Source organism: Aythya ferina (assembly GCF_964211825.1).
Source record: "Aythya ferina genome assembly, chromosome: Z".
In the NCBI taxonomy this organism is placed as follows: domain Eukaryota; kingdom Metazoa; phylum Chordata; class Aves; order Anseriformes; family Anatidae; genus Aythya; species Aythya ferina.
Window position 1 is genome coordinate 74482755 of NC_140299.1, and position 22660 is coordinate 74505414.

General features: G+C 48.1%; 1 protein-coding gene across 4 annotated transcripts in view; it reads left to right on the top strand.

Annotated features, from left to right (window-relative positions):
- Window positions 1–5459: 5459 nt before the first annotated feature.
- The window catches only part of KIAA1958, a 65128-nt gene continuing 47927 nt past the window's right edge, over window positions 5460–22660 (top strand). The window contains exons 1-2 of one of the 4 annotated variants that reach the window (XM_084504511.1): window positions 5460–5627; window positions 5767–7050. The gene's annotated coding sequence lies outside the window, so the exon portion shown is untranslated. Of the gene's footprint in view, window positions 5628–5650; window positions 7051–18745; window positions 19021–22361; window positions 22384–22660 lie in introns of those variants that run through there. The other 3 variants (XM_084504512.1, XM_084504514.1, XM_084504513.1) reach the window with 3 other exon arrangements.

Sequence of the window (22660 nt, forward strand, 5' to 3'; positions counted from 1 at the left end):
AATGTTGCTTTCCTTATCAGAATCACTGAAGAAGAAACTTGACTATTAGAAAACAAACAAACAAACAAACAAAAAAACTTAAATAAATAAAAATGCAGCTCCTAAGTTGCACCCTTGTAAATTTTATCTAGAATGTTTTTCAGTTCAAAGATGCTTCATATACCTGGATGGATACTGTTAGAGCCTGGCCATATTACATTATTTACAGCAGTGATGGCCTGAATGGCTCAATTCCCCACCTCTTTTAAGGCTGGGGTCCCTACTGATTGCTTAGGCTTACTTGTGTTTGGATTCTCTGTCATAATGAGAGAGCTTTATGTGCATTTATTACATGTTTCCTATATTTAAAGTCAATGATTGATGAGATTAACAGACTAAAAGCTATGAAAGCTCAAAGGAATGATGATTTTCTTACAGCAATCAGTAGATAAGGGTTGTCTTTTTTACAGGTAACATTCCTGTTACCCAAGTCATTCAGTGGTGCAAACGTGAACTAGATAGAAAGAAACAAGATCTGTCCGTCTCAGGGAATTAGCACAGGTTTCTCCCATGTTATAAGCCAATATGATAAACTTTCTTCCCTGAAAAAAAAGCTGGATATTGGATTTCCTTTTCACATCAGTGTCTTTTTTAAGGGACTGCTCCTTGCTCAATTGCTCTGAGTTCTCAGCCTGAAACCAGCTTTGCAGTCACAGGGGGTGCATGCCAACTGGTCACTCTATGCTTTGTGCATGTCCATGGCTGGGCAATGCTTACGGGATGTTTAAAGGACCTCTATCTACCTTGTTATTTGCTAACTCCTGTTTTTCCCTGCATGTAAACTAAAGTTACGAAACATGGCAGGAAGATAGGGAGGATTCTCAAACTGTTCCCAGTCGCTTCTCACGAGAACCTGTTACAAAAACAGTACAGAGATTTGCAGGTGGAAGGTCAGGAGCATGACACGAGAGCAACAGCACAGGAATGAGACACAGCGGCTCAGATGGACGTTTGCAGAGCTGCACGTGGAAGGCAGGATACAGAAATGCACACAAGGCTGTTAGCGTTGCCAAGGTGCAGGCACTTGTGCGCATACTTGTGCAGCAGTTGTGTCTGGTATTTGTTGTTCACCACAGACATAGACAGGATTTAGATAAATACATTGTGACTGCAAGACTGGACTTAGAGTCCAGTGCATTAGAACTTCACAGAGAAGGAGGCAGAAAATTACACACATGGTTTCTCCACAGCAGGGCGAAGCGCAGGCAATCCAGTCTCTATGCAAGAAAGTAAAAGCACATTCTCTTAAATTTCTTAAACGTGAACTGTAACTTCAAGCTTTTTTCCCTGTCATAACTTTCTCCCATTGATAGGAACCACATGGCATAAGCATTAACTTGCAGGACATACCTTTTTCATCAGTGGTTAAAGTTTTAGCAGGGTGGAGGATAACTACCATATCATTATTTCCAGTTGTAATCTTTGTCCTAATGCTGTGCTAGTATCTGCAAGATAGGATACTGGGGGACTAAATAACACAAACTTTTGGATTTTTTTCCTACAAACACAACTCCTACTCTATAAAAATATTTTTTTTTTTTTGTCCAGAAGGATGTTGTCAGCTACTTCTTCATAAGCTAAGAGCTTACAATTTCTGTAAAGCAAATAAACTTGATACAGGGGAATTCTGTGATTCAGACATTACTGTAAAAGCAGAATGCCTGAGGTCACGTCTATTCACTGAAACCACGTCTCTCAAACTTCTAAGTTCACCAGGCCAAAAATGGAGGGAATAAAAGAATAATACAGTTGCCTCACCCGAAGCTGGGAGGAAGCAAACCCAGCTGGCTCACTTGGTTATTTTCTGAGCCCGAGGAATAAATGTTAATGTTTATGTTTACCACCTTGATTTGCTGTTGCTTTATTTTCCTTGAAGAAGAGGAGAGTCCCCGTGCAGAATGAGGGTTCTGGTTTGCTGGGAGATGTTTGCATTGTGTAAAAATTTCTGTGGCAGAACTAAAAATCAGCCCCCTCGCCAGTCCAGCTCTGTCATCACAAACCTCTTCCCCTGCCCTCCACCTTTCTTCTGGTTGCATTGCACTTTTAAGCCTGAGCATCCTGTAAAAAAGTATGTCTGCCTTCGCAGGTCAGCGTCAGCAGGAGAAGAGGGATGGAAGGACGGGAGAAGAGAGGTGGAAAGGCCATGGGTTGCTGTAGCCTTCACACATCGCTCAGAGAAACCTAGACCTGTTCCAAGCCTGGAGCTCACCCCTAGCGATGCAAGGAGGGCTGAAGGCATGACCCAGTTAATGTTTTAAAGCCATTCCCTCTGTTGTGAAGCACAATGGGGAATAACTTGAGGGCACGGGCTGGATACCAAAGTGTCATGGTTTCTTTAACACAGAAAACAACCTATTGTCCTTATCCTATACACAAAAATTACACGCTGTACGTTCTCACTAATGTCAGCCAAATCTCCATCCTATAATTAGCATATACTTATACTGCCAAATCCCCTGCTTCCTTTCAAGTGGGTTTCTTGTTGAGCTGTTATTATACATTTTAACCATACTCATTATTCATGCTTTTGTTTAAATTGCCCTGCTTTACCTGTGTATTTCTGTCATGCAACAGCTGACGCTCGCCTGCTGTTGCCACAGATACTTCCTGTTCCACCAAAACCCCAGGTGCCTCTACCATCATTAAGGGCCTTCCTAAAACAAATAGGGAGCTGCTATCATGTCAAGAAGGAAATGATGAACTACACCCTGTCCTTTTAACCCTTTCCTGTAGGGTAAATAAGGCCTTTTGGTTACTGTAGGGAAGCTCTGCAATACTCCTCGCATGCAGTTCATCACGGCCTTTTCTGACTCCTGTTTCTCATTTTCCAGATTAGTCTTTTTGTGCCTGTAGGACATTTTTGTTATTCATCTAAAGCAGAAGTGATCTTCAATACTGAAAGAGCCTAATTCTTTACATTTTTAAAATGTTTTTCTAAGAGCTTTGTCTTCCAAACAAATATTGAAGAAATCAGAAGCTTTTCTGTATAGCATCAGTTTATATTCTGGTATATACAGGGTGCATGGTCAATCTCACTTGTCCTTCCGTGAGAAAAAGTGACTGAAACTGCCTCCTTTGTGTAGGAAAAGTGTAAGGAAAGCTGAGAACGAGACCTTTTGGGGTCTCTGAAGCCATGTCAGACAAGAGGAGCCTGGAAAGTGAACTGAATTAACATCCACAGGAGTTTCACACAAAGAAGAGTTGTGTGATGACCACCCTAAAAACTCAAAGACTGTATTCTCAAGGGTATTTTGAGCACTACTGGTGAAGGGTCCAGATGCCTGAAAAAATTCTCAAAAGCTGGGATTTTACAAAGTGCCTCGGGGGCTGATCTTCATATGTCTTTTCCTCTGTTGTTGCTAACTGTTAGCTGCAAGTTGGTAGCAACTCCAGCAAGGGAAGGGCCAGCAGGAGGTTGGTTCTGCTCTAATGTGCTTGGGTGTCAACGTGAAGTAGCCTCGCTGATGCCAGTGATGACGGGATTTGTCTGCTGTGTTTCCTACAGCCAGGGGCTGGCCCCGGGGACTGTGTGCACGTGAGGAAAGGACAGCCCCTGAAAACGGCGCTCTGAGGTCTGAGCCCACAGAAAGCCAAGAGGTACTGCTGTCAGATCGTTGGCAGACCCAGGTGGTGCACGAAGAAAACTCAGCGCTGGCCCAAAGGCTGGGTATTTTCCCTGCCTTTGTCTTTGCCATGTCTTTGTAGGCTTTCATAAGCTGTCGTCTATTTGCCATTTAGTCAATACACATGCTTGCTCACTAGGATCTTAACTCTGACGTGAAGATGGGACTCTTGTTTTGTTTTTAAAGTTGACACTGTCATTGCAATGCGGAGATCCCTGTGAGCCTGGTGCTTTTTAGTTCCATTACTCATCCCCTCACATCCTCCAGGATGTCCAAATCGAAATCCGAGTGCCAACATGCGTGCTACAGGCCGGGCTGTGATTCACCAACAGCGGAGTCTCGGGAGGACAGGAGTCTTCCATTAATTAGTGATTGCTGGAAAGAGACAAAACCTTTGCACCGCATTGCGATGGTTGAGTTCCTGTTCCCCAGATTGTCCTACGCTGCCTTTTGCTTAGGAAACACGCTCAGGACACTCACTGCCTGGTCACCCCTTTGAGCTCCACCAGCAGATGGCTACAGCAGAGGAGCACTCCTCTCCACCTTCCCTGATGCAAGCAGCTTCTGGTGGGCTTGTGTCCTCCACCACTGTCCTGGTAAGGAACACGCCTTCCTGAAGGCATCTCTGGAAGCGACAGGAGTCGTGTGGCAACAAGCAGTGCCCCCTCAAGTAACTTTGGGACTGGCAGGGAAGTGAAGGGCAAACCAGCTGGCAATTCTTTGCTATAAAATATTATGCTCGTCTTTAGTTACAGACGTTCCAGGAAGCATGGATAGGATACTTCACAGAGCCTGGTTTGAAAAACTTTCCTTACATCAAGGGAACATGTGTGCGTGTGAGGGAAGAGTGGTCTGGCTGCTCCTCCTCTGTCGGGAAGGCTGGTAAGCAAATGGATCACGCTGCGAGGCTGCTCTGCCGTGCCTACGTAAATGAATCCAACCCGAATTTCCAATGTTTTCTTTAGAAAAAAAAAAAAAAACAAAAAACAAACAAATAAAGAATGAAATTAAACCCCCACGAACGCACAAGCATCTCCCTCACTGCCACGTCCCATTCTCTTCATCAGCTGTTTTCCAAGGACCCTCCCAGGAACAGCGTTCCCTGTCCTGTCCCGTGCCGTGCTCACCAATGTGCAGGGCAGATGGTGTCCGCAGACGTGCTCCCAGTGCTCACAGCCGCCCTGGTTGCTTTTCTTCTTTGCAAATCCCTCTCCACAGCCCACCGGGGAGCCTGCCTCCTCCTGCAGCAATCCTCGGCACCGCCGAGGTGGTGTTGCAATACCCCACCTCCACTCCCCACACAGGCTGCCTACAAGTCAAACCACACGTCTCCCTGCTGCTCCGGAGGAGCTGCTCTGCTGCCCACGAATCCTGTCCTCAGGGCTGGGCGGCCCTTCCAGGGCCTTCCTTCAGGTGTTCCCAAAACAGGAGGGTTGCCTCCTGTCTGGCAGCTGGCGCACCCCGTTTGGCAGCCTGCTGGTTCAGCCTGTCCTCCCCTCTGGGAGGCTGTGTGGGGCTGGTGGTCGTGCTGGCGGCCAGGGCTCGTCCTCGGTGTGTTTTGGGTGCATGGATTTCACCCCGAATACCGCTGCCACAGCCCCTTGGCAGGGCTGGCTCCCGCAGGGACATCAGCACGCGCCGCTCGCTGCCCTTCCAGGGCAGCTGCCAGTGCAGGCAGGGAGCTAAAACGAGTTCATCTAAAATTGTAATTCCGTGCTGAAGTGCCGGTGACATTATTAGGCTAGGCGAGCTCTTCGGCGGTGCGTATGATATGAACCAGAAACCTCTGGTGCAATTACAGCCCTGTGTACAGCGCTGTGGTGATAATAGAGCACATTAGCCAAGCAACGGCGTCAGAGGGCTGAGCAGGGTTTTCAAACCCTCTTTTTAATTAACGAGTGCAGACACGGTGCTGACCTGGGGCTGCTCCTGACAACGAAGAAGTGGAGAAGGAGTAGAAGGGAGGTAGGTAGGAGGCGGGAGGAGGGCAGGTTTTGAGGCCCTCTCAGGTAATAATTTCTTCCAGTGAGGGTTCAGTGTTAAAATCCTGAAGATGGAGAACCCTGAGTGGAAGAATGCGCTTGACATTTATCCTGCCTCGCAGCAGCGTGACAGTGACATCTTACTGAAGACAACGAGGGCAGGAGGAACGGCAGCCTTCCCCTGAGGAGGCGAGGCGCACGCTGCTACCAAATTCCCCTGCTGCATCGCGGGCAAACCTGGAAAGAGCGCAGGCTTTGGCATCGACACGCTTCCAGATTGCCTCCACCATCCTCTTGCACAAGCACTGCCGCCAGCAGCCCGCGTTAGCCCGTTCAAGTTTTGCAAATGTTGGCAGGAGGGAGGTGAGGAAAGGAAAACCTCTGGGGCACGGGGCAGGCGGCGCGGAGGGCTGGTGCTCTGCCGGCAGCGGCCAGGCCCGTCGCCTCCTCCCGCCGTGATGCAAGGAGGAAGGGAAAAAAAGGGAAAAAGCCCAGCGGAGGAGAGGAGTGGAGTTTGCTTTGGCACGCGCCTGGCTTATTGTGGGAGAAACCAACACCCAGGGATAACGCCGCAAGCATGTGGCAAGCCCTCCCGTGATTAATGGCACAAAAACCCTCACGTCTGGCATCCCCGGCTGCGGACAGACCGATGCATTGAAAGTTGCAGTCTCTGCGATGGGCAAATAATGGGCAAATTGCTGTCGGGTGCCTTGAGGACGTGAATGTGGGAGGCGTGCAGGGAAACGCGGGTTGCGGGTGGGTGCTCCCAGCGTGGGATTTCGCACACGCGCGTGGTTGCACCTGCGGTCGTGTGCACAAACGCTGAGCGCGAGCTGCTCACCGCTGCACCCGCACGAAATAATGCAGCAGAGGGTGCCTGGACACGGCTCCCTGGGGCTCCTCGTGGGGAGACATCCCCACGGCCACCCCCGCGGAGGTGCGAGGCTCCCCGCCCGGCCACCCCGTGGGCAGCCGACCCACCCCCGTGCAATTAAGGCGCAGCCCCTAATTACCCCCTCACCCTGCAGCCGGGACGACCCCTCGGCTGCCTTCCCCTCCCCATCCCCTCCTCCCTCCTTCCTCCTCCTCCTCCTCCTCCTCCCCTGCCGGCCCGGTGTCCGAGCCGCCCCCTCCCCGTGCCCGCGCCGTGTGCGGGTGTGCTCTTGCACACTTCCTGCGGTGTGTGCGACCCGGCTCCGGTTTCCGGTAGCTGACAGCAGCCGCAGCCCGTCCCTGCCTCCTCCGGCAGCCTTGCACAGGGGCACGGACACGCGAGGAAGAGGAGGAGGAGGAGGAGGAGGAGGAGGAAGGCGCAGCACCCCGCTGCCCACCCCCCCCCCCCCCCCCTTCTTCAAACCACCCCCCCTCCTCGGTGCTGCGCCGATCCTGAGGACGAGCACCTGCAGGTAGGCGACCCACCCGTGTGCGTGTCCAAAATTAAAATAATAATAATAAATAATAAATAAAAATATAAAAATTAAAAAAAAAAAATTAGGCACGCAGCCCCTCCGGCAGCAAGGGTTGGGGGGGGTGGGGGGCACGGGGAGGGAGGGGGTGTGGAGGCAGCAGGGGGTAAAAAAAAAAAGGGGGGGTGGTGAGGGTCCTGCCCCACGCGTGGGTGTCCCTCGCCCACCCTTGGGTGCGCTCGGGGCTCGTCCCCTCGCAAACTTGGGTTTTGGGGAGGGGGAGGGTGGCTGAGGGTGCGTGGAGCCCTCCGCGGGTGGGTTTTTTTTGGGGGGCCACGCAGCCCGGCTTTGCTTTCCGACCGCGGTGGGGCTGTGGGAGCTGGGGGCCAGCCACGGCCCCCCCAAAACCAGGCGGCTGCGAGGCGGTGCGGGGCGCGCAGGGAGGCTGCTTGCCTTGCGAGGGGATGAAGACGATCCCTCACGGAAACAAAACAATGCGCCGGGTGGAAGCGAAGCCCCAATCTCCGCTCCCTGTGCACGCCCGACTCCCAGCGCTCCGATATTTCCACCAGCCTGTGAAGTTTGCCCCTGCCTGCCGCCCCTGCCATGCCCCCGCGACCCTCCTCGGAAAGGCAATCGGCGTGAGAGGGGCTGCAGTGCCGAAATTGCGATGGACGATGCTGAAGCTTCCCTCGGACTGCCGGGGACAGCAGTGTTTTGTGGTTTTGTGTTTTGTTTTTTTTTTTTTTGTTTCTGTTGATCTGAAGAGAAATGGGACCAAGCCTCCAGCAGCTGTCAGGATTTGCATGAATCAAATTATCGCATCCCTTTGCCGCTGCCCTCATGGCAACTTTTCAGGTCAGGGGCCAGGTTTATTTCCCTTAACTTTTTTTTCCTCTTCAAGCAGAGCATCCCCAGACAGGTCGTTTCAGGTCAGGAGTGACCAGTTCCTGTTCCCCACCACCACCTCCCCGGTTGCTTTCCTTCCCCTCCGTGTCGTTCAGCGCCCAGACCGGCCGGGCTGTATCCGTGTGGTGCTGCAATTAACCTAATAACCCCTGCCAGCACCACGCTGGGGCTGTGTGCCTGCCCACAGCCACGTGCATCATCAGTGCAGGCAGCTTACCAGCCGGCCAGCATCACCAGCAGCCACACCGTGCTGCCCTGTGCTCAGATCTGAGGGTCGTCTCGGGCTGATTTTTGCATTTTGAACCTCTTTCTGCCCACTTTGGAGGCTGGGAATTGCATGGTTCAGGTACTCGCCTGCTGTCCCACAGGGAGCCTGGGTACGTGGTACCCGCTCACCCTCTTTCCTCTCTGCCTGTGGCTCCCAGCAGAAAGCCATTTTTCAGCCTTGTGCTGAAGCCTGGCAGCTCTCTGCGATCCGCTGAAGGTGAACTAACAAGCCAGCCTGGTAGCCTGCCTGCTTGGCACCCAGACGAGTAATAGAGAGGTAGGAACCAGTGAAAAGATGCTTTGCGAATGAAATATTAACAGAAGGCGTTTGGTGGCTCACACGTGCGGCGTGCAGCAGAGTTACTCCTTCTGGTGTTACCAGGAGCTCGTACAAACGGTGTGATGTAGCTCTTCTTTGTCTTCCGCTGAGATGCCTCGGTTAACAGGAGGTATTCCAAAAAACTGTGGAAAAACACAGCTCAAATACTTATTAGCCAAACACTTCCCAGGCTGGTGTGCTGTTGGTTTTTATTTCTTAAGCGAATATGTAGTGGTATTGCTGATCTCATTATCCTCTGCTCATCTTGGCTTCTGCTGATGCATCTGCGCCTTGGTCCTGCTACCACAGCCGGAGGTTTCCTATAACCAAACACGTCAAAAGTTTCAACAGCACGGCACGATGTGGTTCGGGTGGTGCTAACAAACAGGTTTCCAGTCACCAAGTTTCCCTAGCAGCTCCAGTTTTTGGCGGCGGCGGCCAGGAGCACCCTTGCTGGAGGACCCCTGGCGTTTTCATCCTCCTGGCCTCGCGCCCCTCTGCCTCCCATCAGCTGCAGAGAAGGACAGAGGTGCAAGAGGCTGGGTGTGGGGCCAGGAAAATCCGCCCCAGCACCCGTTTCCCTGCTGCTATCCTGCTATCCCGTGCTCGAGGAGGGGTATCCCTGCCTCGTGCAGCCCGGGGAGGCTGCTGTTCGTGTGAGCGGCGGTCAGTCCTCTTGAGGATCGCTGTGCTTCAGGTAGTTCGAGCGCGAGGAGCTGCACGTAGGTCTCTGCTTTCAGAGGGCTCCTTCCTGCGGAGCAAAGCAGGGCGAGATGAAGGTTCGCGGCTTCGCGGCGGTGACGATTTTTTGCCGGCTCCCTTTTCTGTGAAAAAAACGCGTTAAAAGGAGCGGTCGTGTGAGTCAAGTGTTTCCGTGAGAGATCTGCCTAATAGCTGAAAGGAACTTGAAAGACTCCCATCGCACTCCCGCGGATAATGAGGAAGACCCGTGGAGCAGGACCTGCTTCATCTCCAGTCACTTGACCTTGGCTCTGATTTGTTGATTTATGAACTTTATTTACCGGCAGGGTTGGCGAATTCTCTCGCACGACAGAAATTGCAGTGTGCCAGCCCGCTCCCTCGTTTCCTAGGTAACGAGTACACCGCGCGGATTCCCTAATGAGACCCTCGGCTGCCTGCTGATTGCCTGCATTTTTCTTGTGCGGCGATCCCGGGCCCTGAAGTAAAGGCAGGGACTTGTTCAGATGCCTGTCCGAGCCTGAGCTGTGCAAATGGAGGCAGAAGGGAAGACAGAGATGCCCCCGGCGCAGTGGGAGCGCATGGGCACTGAGCCTGCTGGTGTGCTGCAAGCAGGTGCCCTTTGGTGACAAGCCTTCTGCTGAGAACTGGTTGCTGAGAGGGACCCATCCACGGCCTCGGGTGTGTTTTGGGCTCTGTGTGCCTTTTCTGTGGCTGGTGGTTGTGTGTGCAAACAAGTAAGTTATTTCCCACCATCCGGGGGCTGTTCTTATTCTCAATTGCAGGTGTTTTCCTCGTTTTCTGGTTTTACTGCAGCCATCGTGTTGCTGGAGAGTCCCCTCTGTTCCCTTTCCCCATTAATTGTTTAAAAAGGCTTCATCTGCAGCCGTCCATTCACTGGACTGGTGTAAGCTCAGAAACATCACATGAACCCTGCTGGACCCAGGCATCCTAGGGTTTTAGGCCTGGGAAAAGCCACAGGAACAAAAGTTTTCCTGTAAGTACGAAATCACAGGATTAGATTCGTGGTATTCAGGGAGTGATCCCTGTGACTTTCTGCAAGTTTTTATTCCCACTGCCCAAGTTCAAAGTCATAGTTTTCTAAAAGCAGGTGCTATATCTAAAATGTTTTACATAAGCAGTTTATAAATGATACCAAATATAACTGGAAGAGATAAGGTGGGGAGGGCAAGAGATGCCTCTCCTCTTTTCTTTCCAGTTTTATTTCTTTAATTTCTTTTCTTTTTTTTTTTTGTATGATCCGCCTGATTATTCTCCTCAGTGGTGGTCAGTAAAGTGGGTGTTTGTGGTCAGTGTGGACGATCAAGCAGAAAATACAACAACAACAACAACAAAACAAGCCTAAAAACAGGAATATAGACGTGTAGCAGTGGGCAGACATCCAAACCCACATGTTGCTCAGCTTTGGCAACTGGACTGGATGAGAAGTAGCTTTCTTTTCTTGAATGATCAGCGCTGTAGTTTGGAGGCTTTATTGTTTCATCTCTCCACAAATCAACAGCAGCATCGTAACAAAAGAAATAGGCAGGAAAGGTATCCATGGCATCATTATCTTATGTAGCGTTGTGTTGTTGTTTTTTCAAAATACGGGTAAAGCCAGTGGCAATTGAATTTATTAATTCCATGGGTGGCTATCCTTAGGTGGCTTAAGGCCGGTGAAAGAAAAGTCATTGATCTAGCAGCTTGTGTCGCAATTCCTTCTTTGCCCAGGCAGAAGCAGCCTGGTACCTGACTGCATATTAACCCATCTTCTCTTAAAGATTGTTAGTGCCTAAACCCAGGCACCATGATGGGTTTAGGCTCCTCGTTGCTGTCTGTCGTCTTCAGTATGAGAGGCAGCAGCATTTCACTGGTGTTGAGGTGTGCTTGTCTGTAATCGAGGACGCTGCAGCTAATGAAAGCTGTCGGTGGGGTCTGCTGTTGCGGCTGCTGCTGCCAAACACCTCTGCTCCCTCCACCCCTTGTCCCAAAAACAAAGCTCCTGATATGCCCCTAATGAGCCCAGCCAATTTGTGGGTAGAAATTTCCATAGGATCAAGGGCTGGGGGGGTTATAAGATGTTTTGGGCAATCACTTAATGGTTTGCCCAGTAGTTACCCAAAATAATAACTGTGGTTAGGTTATGTGTATATATATATATATATATATATATATATATACATATATATACACACACACATATATACGCATATATGTGCATAATATACAAGGATATAAATATATCTATAAATATATAACATTTATGTTTAGATACATATTTAGCATGCAATAGTATATTTTATGTATTTATTATGTTGTATCATGTCATCATTGTCTGTATCAGAGTACATATAGCATTATAAACACTAATATATATATTATCATTATACATATTCTATTCTATTCCATCCTATTCCGTAGTCAGGCGAGGTGACAGAGGAGAGATGGGCCCTGCAGGGAAGGTGCCTGACTTACTGGGTGGGTGAGTGGCGATTCTGCTGGGCTCTGACCTGCTCCCGGTCCTGCTCAGCGCCTTCCAGAGTGCCGTGGTGGAAGGAGCCACGAGCGCCCGTGTTGTCCTTGCAGGTAACACGAGGCCAGAAGATGTGGGAACAGAGAGTCACATTTCAAAACCACCTCAGCAGGTTGGGCGTCTGGGCTGAAAACGATAGGGATGAGGTTTGAAACGCAGGCTTCTGCTCTGCGGTAGGGTGAGACGAGTGCTGAAATCACAGGTTGGGCGATAATGTTATGGGCAAAAAAAAAAAGATAATCAGGGAAATGAAACCCAAGTGCTGTGCAAGGAGGAAGGGAGCAGCTTTGCTCCATGGGCAGGGTGGATTGGGACCGGAGGCAGTAGCTGTCAGTAGGAAGGATGACTGGGGCTCAGCGTTAAAATGTTGACAAGAAATTGCCTGGTGAAGCTCTAGGATAGCCTGTGAGGGAAGATGATGACTCTGCTGAGGGAAGGCCTCAAAAAGAGGTTAAATGGTTGCCCAAAGCCCCATCCAGCCTGGCCTTGGGCACCTCCAGGGATGGGGCACCCACAGCTCCTCTGGGCAACCTGCTCCAGGGCCTCACCACCTTGTGTGTGAAGAATTTCTTCCTGACACCTTGTCTACATCTCCCCTCTTTCAGTTTAAAGCCACTACCCCATGTCCTATCAGTACAGGCCTTGGTGCAAAGCCCCTCAGTATCTTTCCTACAGGCCCTCTTTACATACCAAAGTTACCTCTGGAGCTTTGAACGCCCGTAATAACACACAGGCTCTGTGTTCCCACACCTCAGCTGGGCTGTGGCCTTGCTGCTGTGCACAGGGAGTTTCCAGCACGACGTCCTCCCTAGGGAGAGCCGTGCAGGTCTGGCAGGCACGTGGCGTTGCAGTGTCTCCTCAGCTCCGCTGCTGCTTTCCTCTCCCTCATCCCGCGGCTGCGTGCCGTGAGTCTGTGCTCGTGGTGTCTCTGCAGGCTACATATGGAGAGAAGAGGATGTATTTGTGTTCCCCGCGAAGTGTTCTCCTGAAGCTGTGTGGAAAACCCTTATCACCCTGTGATAGTTTTCAAAATTGGTTGCAACACGCCAGAAGGAGCCAGCATATTTTAGCTGGTAACACTCCAAATGTCATAGCTTAGAATTGGCAAAATATTGCAGGATGGAACAAGATTAATGAACTATTCTTGAAATGTAGAAGCTGACAGCTTTCCTTCTGTTCAGTTGGTGGTATTTTGATCCTCGCTGTGTAGCCACTTTTGCTCAGAAGACTTCTAGTTGAGCATTTTCTGTTCTCCATCATGCAAGTTGCCCCCCTGCAGCAGTTCACAGTCACACTAGGTCATGCTGCTGTACACTCTGAGGTTAAATATCTGCTCAGATCTTACAGTAACCAAAAGCTTTTTATGGAGTCTCTCTCTCTCTTTTTTTTTTTTTTTTTTTCACATTTAACTAGGAAAGTGAATATTTCCTGTCTGAAATTTAAATTTCATACTGTCTTTTTTTTTGCCCTGTTAGGAGGAAAAATCATGTCTACTTTCTTTATCTTTATCTTTTTTTTTTTTTTTTTTGTTAGAACATATTTAACCTTCTTATCTGTAATTATAAAACCAAACTCAGCTCTTACAGACTCAGCGTTAAATGTTTTAAACCCAAGAGGCACGCATTTATTGTGCAAACAGTAAACTACTATTGAAACTGTTCCGCAAAGTGCTTGGTACAGACTGTGCCAGATGCAAGAATCCTAGCAAAGTGTAACTTTATGAGTATCCCATTTCAATGAACACTTTGTTCTTGCCCAAATCTCTGTCAGATTACCTTGTTAATACGGTTTCGAACCTCCAGGTTCTCTCACCAGCTGTGGACAGTGATTTGTGGTGATTTGCAGCTTGCTGAGCTCCCCCAGCCCACTCTGGTGTGGCAGCCTCACTGAATTTTGGGGCTCTTGTAGCTCTGACCTTTTGGTCAGCTGTGAGGTGTCCCCCAAAAGCAGCCATTGTGTGCTATAAATCTGTTCTCTCTGTACCTTTTTTGCACTTGCCCCATGCTTCCTCCTAACCATAAAAGATGTGAAAATTAACAGTTATCATTTCCAGTTAATCCTCCAGCTCTGTTGAATCCTGACTCACGCCCTTGAAAACTGATGCTGATTCACACACCAACCATTCAGGTTTAACATTTCCATCTCTGATTTCCAAAAATACAGATAACTCTTGTGGAGCCAAATCAATGACAAAGAAATGTTGTCTTTAAAACATGAACATTAAATATCCCCCGTCAGCTTGATAATTTCCAAATCTTCTAGATTTTAAGTTATATTTAAGTGTAGTTTTTCAGTGCAAGTTTCAAACATGTGCCCCCTAAATCAAATCATGCTCAGAACTTGTGTCCAAAATCCCTTTCAGTTCTCTGCACACAGCTTCATTTCATAGCAGGGTGCAGCTAAGAGCATTGTAAATGGCATATTTTCACTGAAGTGAGTGTTATGAATTAAACGAGCAATGCAGGACCCCACCCCCCGTGTCTGACCTGGTGCATGGCATCAGCCTGCAAATCAGGCACGGTGCTGAGTGTTTGCTGAATGGGCAGTGGGGTCTGATTGTAATACTGGCCACTGATGAAGACATTTTGGCTGGGAAGAACTGGGTCAGATTCTTAGATTTTTATAAATCTGTCTTGATTCTAGGGAGAGAAGGTGTTTTTTACAGGGACAAGTGAAGAAACACAGGAAATTATATATATATTTGTAAAAGCACACACACCCACATACACACACACATATATATGTCCACAGTATGTAAATTTTTCCACTTGTCTTACCCTGGTCATGTTTGCTTGCTTGTCATAAATACTGTGAAGGATTGGCCCTATAGCATATTGGATTTTACAGTGCAATCCAGCAAAACACGGGCGAGTGATCCTTCCTGAAACACAAGCATTAGTCAGTGAATGCTTGCAAATTTTAAGCAATGATTTAGTAACTGCATTTTTTCCTGTGCTTTTCCCAAATTGTCTGTGAATATGTTTTCCCTTCAGCTAGCTTTTTTTTTTTTTTTTTTTGTCTGGTTAGATAATCTGTTCAAAAGTACTGACGCTGATCTCAGTATGGAAATGTACAGCAGCCCTTCTTAATAATGCATTCACATGTACAAAAAAGCTCTCTGGCAGAGAGATAAATTAAAAAATTGTAAATTTGGATTTACAATTTCTTTTGGATTGAAAAAAAAATAGATCATGCCATACATCAGCAATAAGTCCTGTTTGGGAACTGCTCCACAGGACAGTGGGGTTTTACTGGGATACAGCATCAGGGGATTTATATGGAGGGTGGTTACTCACCCGGCCCTTTATTTGCAGGAAACACTCCGCACTTTAATTGAGCCCTTTTCAATATGCTGCATCTGCTTTAATGCGCTGTGTTTGCTGTATGCCTTTGTATAGTCTCATAAAGATGGCTAAAATTTGCTTTGGTATAGCCGGGAGTCAAGGAGAAATAACAGCTCAGTGCCATATAGTGCAGATATGCACTATTACCCATTGCATTTTTTTTGTTGTTGTTTTAAACATTCAATACTTTCCTGTTGGATCATTAACCCTTTAATGGTAGGTGACCTCTTTCCAGTCAGGCACCTCTAAAACTGTCTTTGCCTCTACTGACCTCCGAGATACTGATTAAACTGCTCTGCTGTGTTTGATTAGCTTAGTTTACAGACCATTTAGCCGGTGCAGAGGTATTTAGGTGGGATAACATTGTGAAGATTAAGATGGGGGAAATAAAAACCTGGAATCACTTCAGTAGGCTTTATGAAACAAAGAGGGATGAATCTCATGTGTTTATGGACATTTGAGAGTCTTGGGAGTTGCCCATTGGGCTCAGCAATGCAATTCGCTTCTGGAGGAGAAGTTGCTCTCACTCATTCAGTGAGAGGCGATGCTTTCCTTCACTGCATCAGGTCCCTGTGTGGACATCCACATCTGATGTTGGTGCCCTGCCCACGGCTGTGAGCTTCACACTGGGCACTAGGAATATGCTAATTATGGAGATAAGACCCAAGCAAATTGCTCTGTTTTACTTCATTAGTGTTGATGCAATACTATTGTACTGGCGCAATTAAAACCATAAAGTCTGAGTGAAGACATCTACACATCAGCTGGTTGGTGCCATTCCTTGGCTGCTTCTACCTGCAAATTTCACCGCTTGCCAACGCTTTGCAGTGCTACAAGCCAGGTTTTCTTGTTCCTGCTGGCACAGCTGGAGCTAGATCTGTAATGCTGCACTATATTTTTCTTTTTATATACCCCTTTCATCAGATGCCCTTTTCCTGCTGCTAATGGCCATTGACCTTCATTGACATGTCCCAAGGGACATGCCAGTCTTTTTTTTATTATTTTCTTCCTTGTTTTTTTTTTTTTTTTTTTTTTTTTTTACTGGTAGATGCTAGCCCATCAGTAGACATGGGGACGATCAGTGCAAATTCCCTTTCCTCCCCAGGTCACCAGCAGAGACTTTGCTGTGCCCCTGGATAAGGAGGTAGGGGAGTACCTGTGCACGGCTCAGGTGGTTTGTTGCGTGGATTGTCAGTCTTCCAGAGTTTTGAGGTGCAGTGAGAGTTCCCTACAGTCTTGTGTGGGCTTTTTGTCCAGGCTGATATCCCAGCGTATGTGCTTTTGGGACCCGGTTAAGCAGAGGTCTGCAGTGCGCTGTGGTGTGAAAGCCTCCTCCCAGCTGACGAGCAATGGGAAGAGTTGGACCCAGGCCCCAAGGCTAACGCAAAGCCCTCTGCTTGGCAAGCTCTTTTTTAACAGAGTGGGTCTGCTGACCCCATTGCATGCTGCTTTTGTGGGAATTAATACCTGCTCTCTATAATACGAGGTATCTCGTTGAACCTGTATTGAAGGTCAAGTAAATTAAGTCGTACGGGTCATTTTCATCTGCATGAGTCACCTTTTCTCTCTGTTTATTGACTGCTTTGAAGGACTCTCACAGCCTTCAGGGGCTAGCAGTTTTCCCTCATGACTGTTATGCAAGCATAATCCTATCCGGTTACATTTGTTTAAGTGCTGTGCTACTTAACTCTTAATTACTCTCTGTCCATGAAAGATGATTTTTCAAAAATAATTTGCTCTGTTAATAATTACACTGTGAGGAACTCAGAAGGATGTCCAAGTAGAATTTCTGCTGATATGACATGCTGTTGGAGAAACAGGGATTCTTTGGTTTTTGGGTGCTGTTTATTTTTGATGGTTTCATGGGGCTGACGGAAGAAAGCGGCATTACCATTTTTCACGTGGTTTGACCCATTAGATTGTCTGGTAGAAAGTATTTGAGTAGGCGGCAAATTGAATTGCTTTTACATTTTCAAGACACTTAAGATATAAAATAGAAGAGACAGCACTAGATAAACATGCTGCATATATAATAATATTACTGCCAAGGAAATTTAATTCAGTCTTCAGTGATGGGTTTGGGCAGATGTGTTGCGTTTAGCTGGAGATAAGGTAATGCATGCAGCGCCGTCTCAAGTAACTAGGAGCAGAATGAAACTGATATTTTGCATTAGTTGTGTATTATTTATTGTATCAGATATAAGTGTACAGCAGACACCTGATACTACCACCATCTGCTTGGTATCAGATACTGTGTCTGCGTGTGGAAAGGGTAGGATGGTGCTGTCTGGACTTTCTGTATAGGAGTTGCCTCGGAACAGCTTTCATTTTGTAAACAGGGACTTTGTTAGTGCTTTTTTTGGGTGATTTGCTTTCTTTGCTGGTGCTGTAGTTCTGCCATTAAAAACCAAGATTTGTGTGAGCAGTTGGCAGTGGTCCTGGTATTTTGCCTTACCTGCGAAGCTCCAGAGGATGGAGGTGGGATGTCTCCGTGTTGGGCTACAGCTGTGCAACCCTTCTGCTTGTGTTTGCCTGCGAGGTCTGCAGGTCTGGCAGCCCAAAAAGCTCAGGGGGGCACAAGTCAGAGGATGGACTGCCTGTGCCCTCCCAGCTGTGCCACTGAGAGCAGCCAGGGCTTGCATCGCCTCCAAAGTCAGGTGAAGATGGCTGCTTCTGAGCGGGCCTCCCAGCATGGATGGAGAGAAGAGGGGGGACATCGATGATTAAATACCACTCTGCACCTGCACAACACCTTGAGCTGTGCTGGTGATTGAGCAGTAAGCTGCACTTGCAGTTTGCTTTCTTACCTGCGAGGGCTGGGATCGTGGCAGAAGTGAGACACAAACGCCCTTCCCCTTAGGAAGGGGGAAGGCAATAGGTTCTTCTAGCGACAGTAGGGAATAATACTAAACGGTGTCTTTTGGGGAATGGCACCTTACTGGTTGCTTGGAGAAGTGGAAACCTGGGGAGATTGGGACTACGCAGCCAAAAGGGGAAAAGGAAAAAATAAAAAGTGGTGGCAGTGGGAGAGCTGTACAGCGCTGTCTGATGCTCTTCAGGAAAGGCAGCTTGCTCTGCCGGGCACTCATGGACCTCAGGTGCTCCACAGGCTACCTGGCTGCCTGTGTGTCTGCGTTTTGCTGACAGCAGCGGAAAGGTTTTGTTCCCTTTTCCTCACGGGATGCCTTTGGTGGTTCGGCTAGGGGGGCACGGAGTGACGGGGACAGGCAGAGAGGGGCCACGTGTCACCTGGGGCGAGGCGTGGTGTTTGTTCTCAGAAAATGCTGGCTGTGCTCAAATGTTTTGAGCTCGTAAAGGTCCCTGCGGTGCATGCTGGGGCTGAGTGGGCTGAGAGTGGGAAGTTGCAGCCTGCTGGGGGGAGCAGTTTTTCGGGAACTTTTGCTGCTGTAAACGAAACCCATGGCCTGTCTGGTTGCCAGCTTCCCCTTCTTCACACGAGGTTGTCTCAAAACTGCCATAAAGGGCAATCCTTGATTTTCTGCAGTAAGGATGGTTTGAGAAGTTTTACAAGCCTCGTGAATTTAATTTTACAGGACTCTGCATGCACTGCTCGCCACAGGAGCTCCCCGCTCCTGCAGCACGGCTCCTGCTCCAACACCCGGAGCAAAATTTCCCCCGATTTCAAGACTGTGCAGCCTGTGGCACCAGCGATGTACGTCCTCCGTGTGTTCAGCATGCACGGCAGCTGCTCTTGCCAGGGGGCTGCAGGGGCTGGATGGAGCTGGTGGAGTTGAGCCAGGCGTGAATCCTTCATCTCTGCTTCCACCAGTCCCTCTGTACATCTCGCTGGCTTCTCCGTGCCTTTGTGCCTGAGGGCAGGACCGCTGGTGTAGCTGGGGCTGAGGAAGCACTGACAAAGTTGCTGGAGCTGGCAGTGAGTATGTGAGATAGTTGGGTAAGGATTGGATTTCCTAATAGCAGTTATTAAATTGGTCTAAAGGTTAAGTTACTGCTCCGTTTCTCTGAAGAGTTCAGCCCGCTCCGATAGTGTTACCGCTTGCGTTCTTCACGGACATTTACTTAAAATATTTCTGGCTTTTGCTTTTTGGAGCTTTGTGCTGACATCTATATATGAAGTCATTCTTTTCCTAATGTAATTGCTGGTGTAACAGACACCATGTATGACTGGCGTTAAAAGCAGTCCCTAGGTAGTGGAGCTGAGCTGGTTGTCATTAAGCTGTGGAGCCGAGAAATGCCCGCAGAGAGCAATGCCACAGCCGGGAGCCCCGGGAAATGCTCCCCTCCCAGCCCAGCAGGGGCAGCTGCCCGGCTCTGGATGTGGTTCAGATCTGCACCATGCTCCTGTGACAGGCGCCCACCTCCCTCCTGCACCCAAGGAGGTGCAGCCAAGAGTGTGCCTTTTCTTGCCTTCCTGTCGCCGGCAGCTTTCTGCTCGTGTTGCACAGCTATTCTAAACACAAGCCTCGTGAAACGCGCTGCGAGGCGTTGTTTTTCTTCCTATCTCTTTCAGAAGTATTACTGGGTCTGTTTGTTCCAAGCTGGCAGACCGCAAGTGGGTTAAATTTCCCCTGACAGCCCCGAGTGCTTTGCTTCCTGTAGTGGCTGTAGCGTTAGACTGGACGGTAATACGACGTTGGTGTGTTTGGGAATGACAGCTGATTGTAACAAGTCACCTCTGCACGATTATAACAAGGCATCTCTGCACATCTGAGGACAAACTGAAGACCACACCACAGGTTTTGGGCTGCCCTCAGGGCAGTGATGTACAGGGTGCCCAAAGAGGGAGCAGAGCCGTTCGGTTTTTGCTGCTGAGCTCTATGAAGTGGCAAGCCAAAGGCAGGGAACCTGGTCAAAATGTGCTGATTTCCTCCCAGGGGGGCATGTGGTCTTGCAGATGTCTGTTTTGGTGACGTTGTTGTGTTGTCCACGTTGTTTCCTACAGGTAGCAGGGGGGAACGTGTCGCAAGCTGGCGTTGCCCCTTGCTGGGCGATGTCCCCTGGCCCCAGGGAGAAGCGTGGAGGAGCATTCTCAGGGGTGCTGGCCACTGACGTGGAGCCTGCCCTTTATAAACATAACTCGAGATGCATGTGCTTCTCAAATGTCCCCTGCATTTTGGAAGGCCTTTGGGCACATTGTTTCGGTGCAGTTGTTTTCACTGACCTTGGCAGTTGTAATCTGACTAGGAGCAGGCACGGTTACAGAAGCGATAGCATTCATGCCCCATCAGGAGCAGCATTTTGCTGTTTATGTTTCCACTTTTTTGCATGCCAGCAAAGTCCCTGTGCGGGGGGCTGCTTTGTCCAGGGCTGGTTTGCAGCGTTGTTGCTGGCTTTGTACGTGTAACGGGACTCCTGCTGGAGGTGCCAGCTCTCTCTGATCCTCGAGTGTAAATGCAGTAGACAAATGCTATTGAAACCTTAGACCGAGCTGGCAGCATCAGCAGGGTTAGGGAACTGAGCAGATCTGGTGGATCTTGTTTTCTCCTGCCTTGCATGTGGGACAGTGGCTTGTGAGACGTGCTCAGAGCAAAGGCGAACTGCTGTCAGTGCAAAAGAGCACCAGGCTTACTTCTGGCACAAGGCAGGGGGGTAATTGTCCCGCTGGCTTCTTTCTGGGGTTGCTGCAGCACTGAGGATGGATGCTGCAATTCACAGCAGGGTGAGCGGACATCGTGCCTTGGCAGAGTCACAGTAAGGCCTATCCAGAGAGAGGTTCCCCCACCGCTGAGCTTGGTGGCAGGAATTTCACTCTGCACCCCACCATCTCTCTCCCTCACTAAAGGTCTGCAGTTGGAAAAAGCCAAGCTGTGCGTGTAAACACCTTAAGGATGGTGCAAGGCATAAATGCAGAACCACACAGTGCAGATTTTCCTTTGGAGTCACCATAACAGCAGCAGCTCTGACTGGAACAGCTGTGTCTGAACGAAGATGAAGCGGTCCAAGCTCATTGCCAAACAAGTGCTTTTGTAAAAACATTGGCAGAAATTTGAGAAAGTTGGTTCGTGAAGCTCAATACGTATAGTCTATGTATTCATGGCAGCATGTTCTTTCTCACATGTTCTTTTTTTTTTTTGGTTTGGTTTCTAATTTATAAATAAGAGTCTATGCCATTGCTCAGGGTAATTCCAAAATTGCCCTTTTAGGTTCTGACTTCTTCCTCCGAACAATACGTGCCCAGAAAGCTGCTGAATCTGCACCAACAGTCATTTCTGGTTTTTGAGAGACCTGGCTGGCTACAAATGCAAACACACACTGTGACACTGTTGGGTGATTGAATATCTAATGCATGTGTGTCCTTACTGAAAACATTTAACAAAAATTAGATTATTAATTATTTGTGTTAGAAAGCCCTGTCTTACCTAGACTGCGATCTTCAGTTCTTCTTGGCATATTTTTTAGTGTTTGTTATTAATTGCTAATAGGTTGTTCATATCTTTAGAGAGTAAAAGAAATTACCAATGTCCCTGGAATGAGTATAGGGTATGACATTTTGGATCTTTATCTTTTATGGGATAAAGTTTATAAAGGTTTCTTTTTTTTGTTTTTTTTTTCTTTTTTTTCTTTTTTTGAGTGATGCAATGGCTGTATATTTTCCATTAATTCCATTCAAAGCCTGTAACAAATGCAGTCTGAGAAGAGAAGTAGTTGGAAATACTATCAAGTTGATATAGTAAAATATCTTCTGGTATCTTTGAAACCTGCTGTGTTTTTGAAAATATTTTGGGTTATTGTCTGTCTTTTAATTGGCAAAAGAAGAGAAAGTCTGGGATACCACAGATGGAAAGATTTATGTTTTGAAATTTTTCTTCTGTTATCTTTGGAGAGAATAAGAAGTTTATCTGGATGCATTTCTTTAAAGGGGTTATTGGTGTGCTTTTGAGGTATGTACCTTAAAAGTAAATTACTGTCTTGTTTGCAATCACTTTTATTCAGCTGTTTGGTCTAGCATGCGTTTTGCCTATGTCCATTTCTCACTTCAATCATGAAGTGAAACAGTATGAACAGGAACGGGTGATTTTGGAAGGAATCTCCTCTTCTTTTTTGTGTGCTAGATCCAGCTCAAATGAATCTCAGTGAGAGCAGGCCTTAATAAAGAGGTGCAGTGCCATAAGTGTATATTCTTGTTTTTTCTTGTACACACTACTTCCATTCCAGTGGTCACAGGGGATATAGCCTTGTTTTTGTTTGCTCTTCCAGATGTTCAGCAGTGTAAGTAGCATGCTGCTGTGAACTTTGGTTGTCCAAAGGCTACGTCTGTGTCCTTGAATCTCCAGGAGGAAGTAAGTGAGGGCTCTTGAGTCTCTTGAGATTCTTCCTTGCTAGAGCTCTTTTTCAGTTTTCCTCGGTGTGCCAACCACCAGTGTGTCTTGTATGCAAAACATGAATGTTTCAGGCATTCTCCCTGCTTCTTAATTGTGAACCATCCCTAAATTTCCATCTTGTACATTCCAAATCTTGCACTGGTGGTGCAGTTAGTAAGAACTGTGCTTGCATGTGAACATGAAGTTAGCTTATTTGGCCAAAGTGTTGGAACTCGGTGTCTGAGGCTTTGACAGG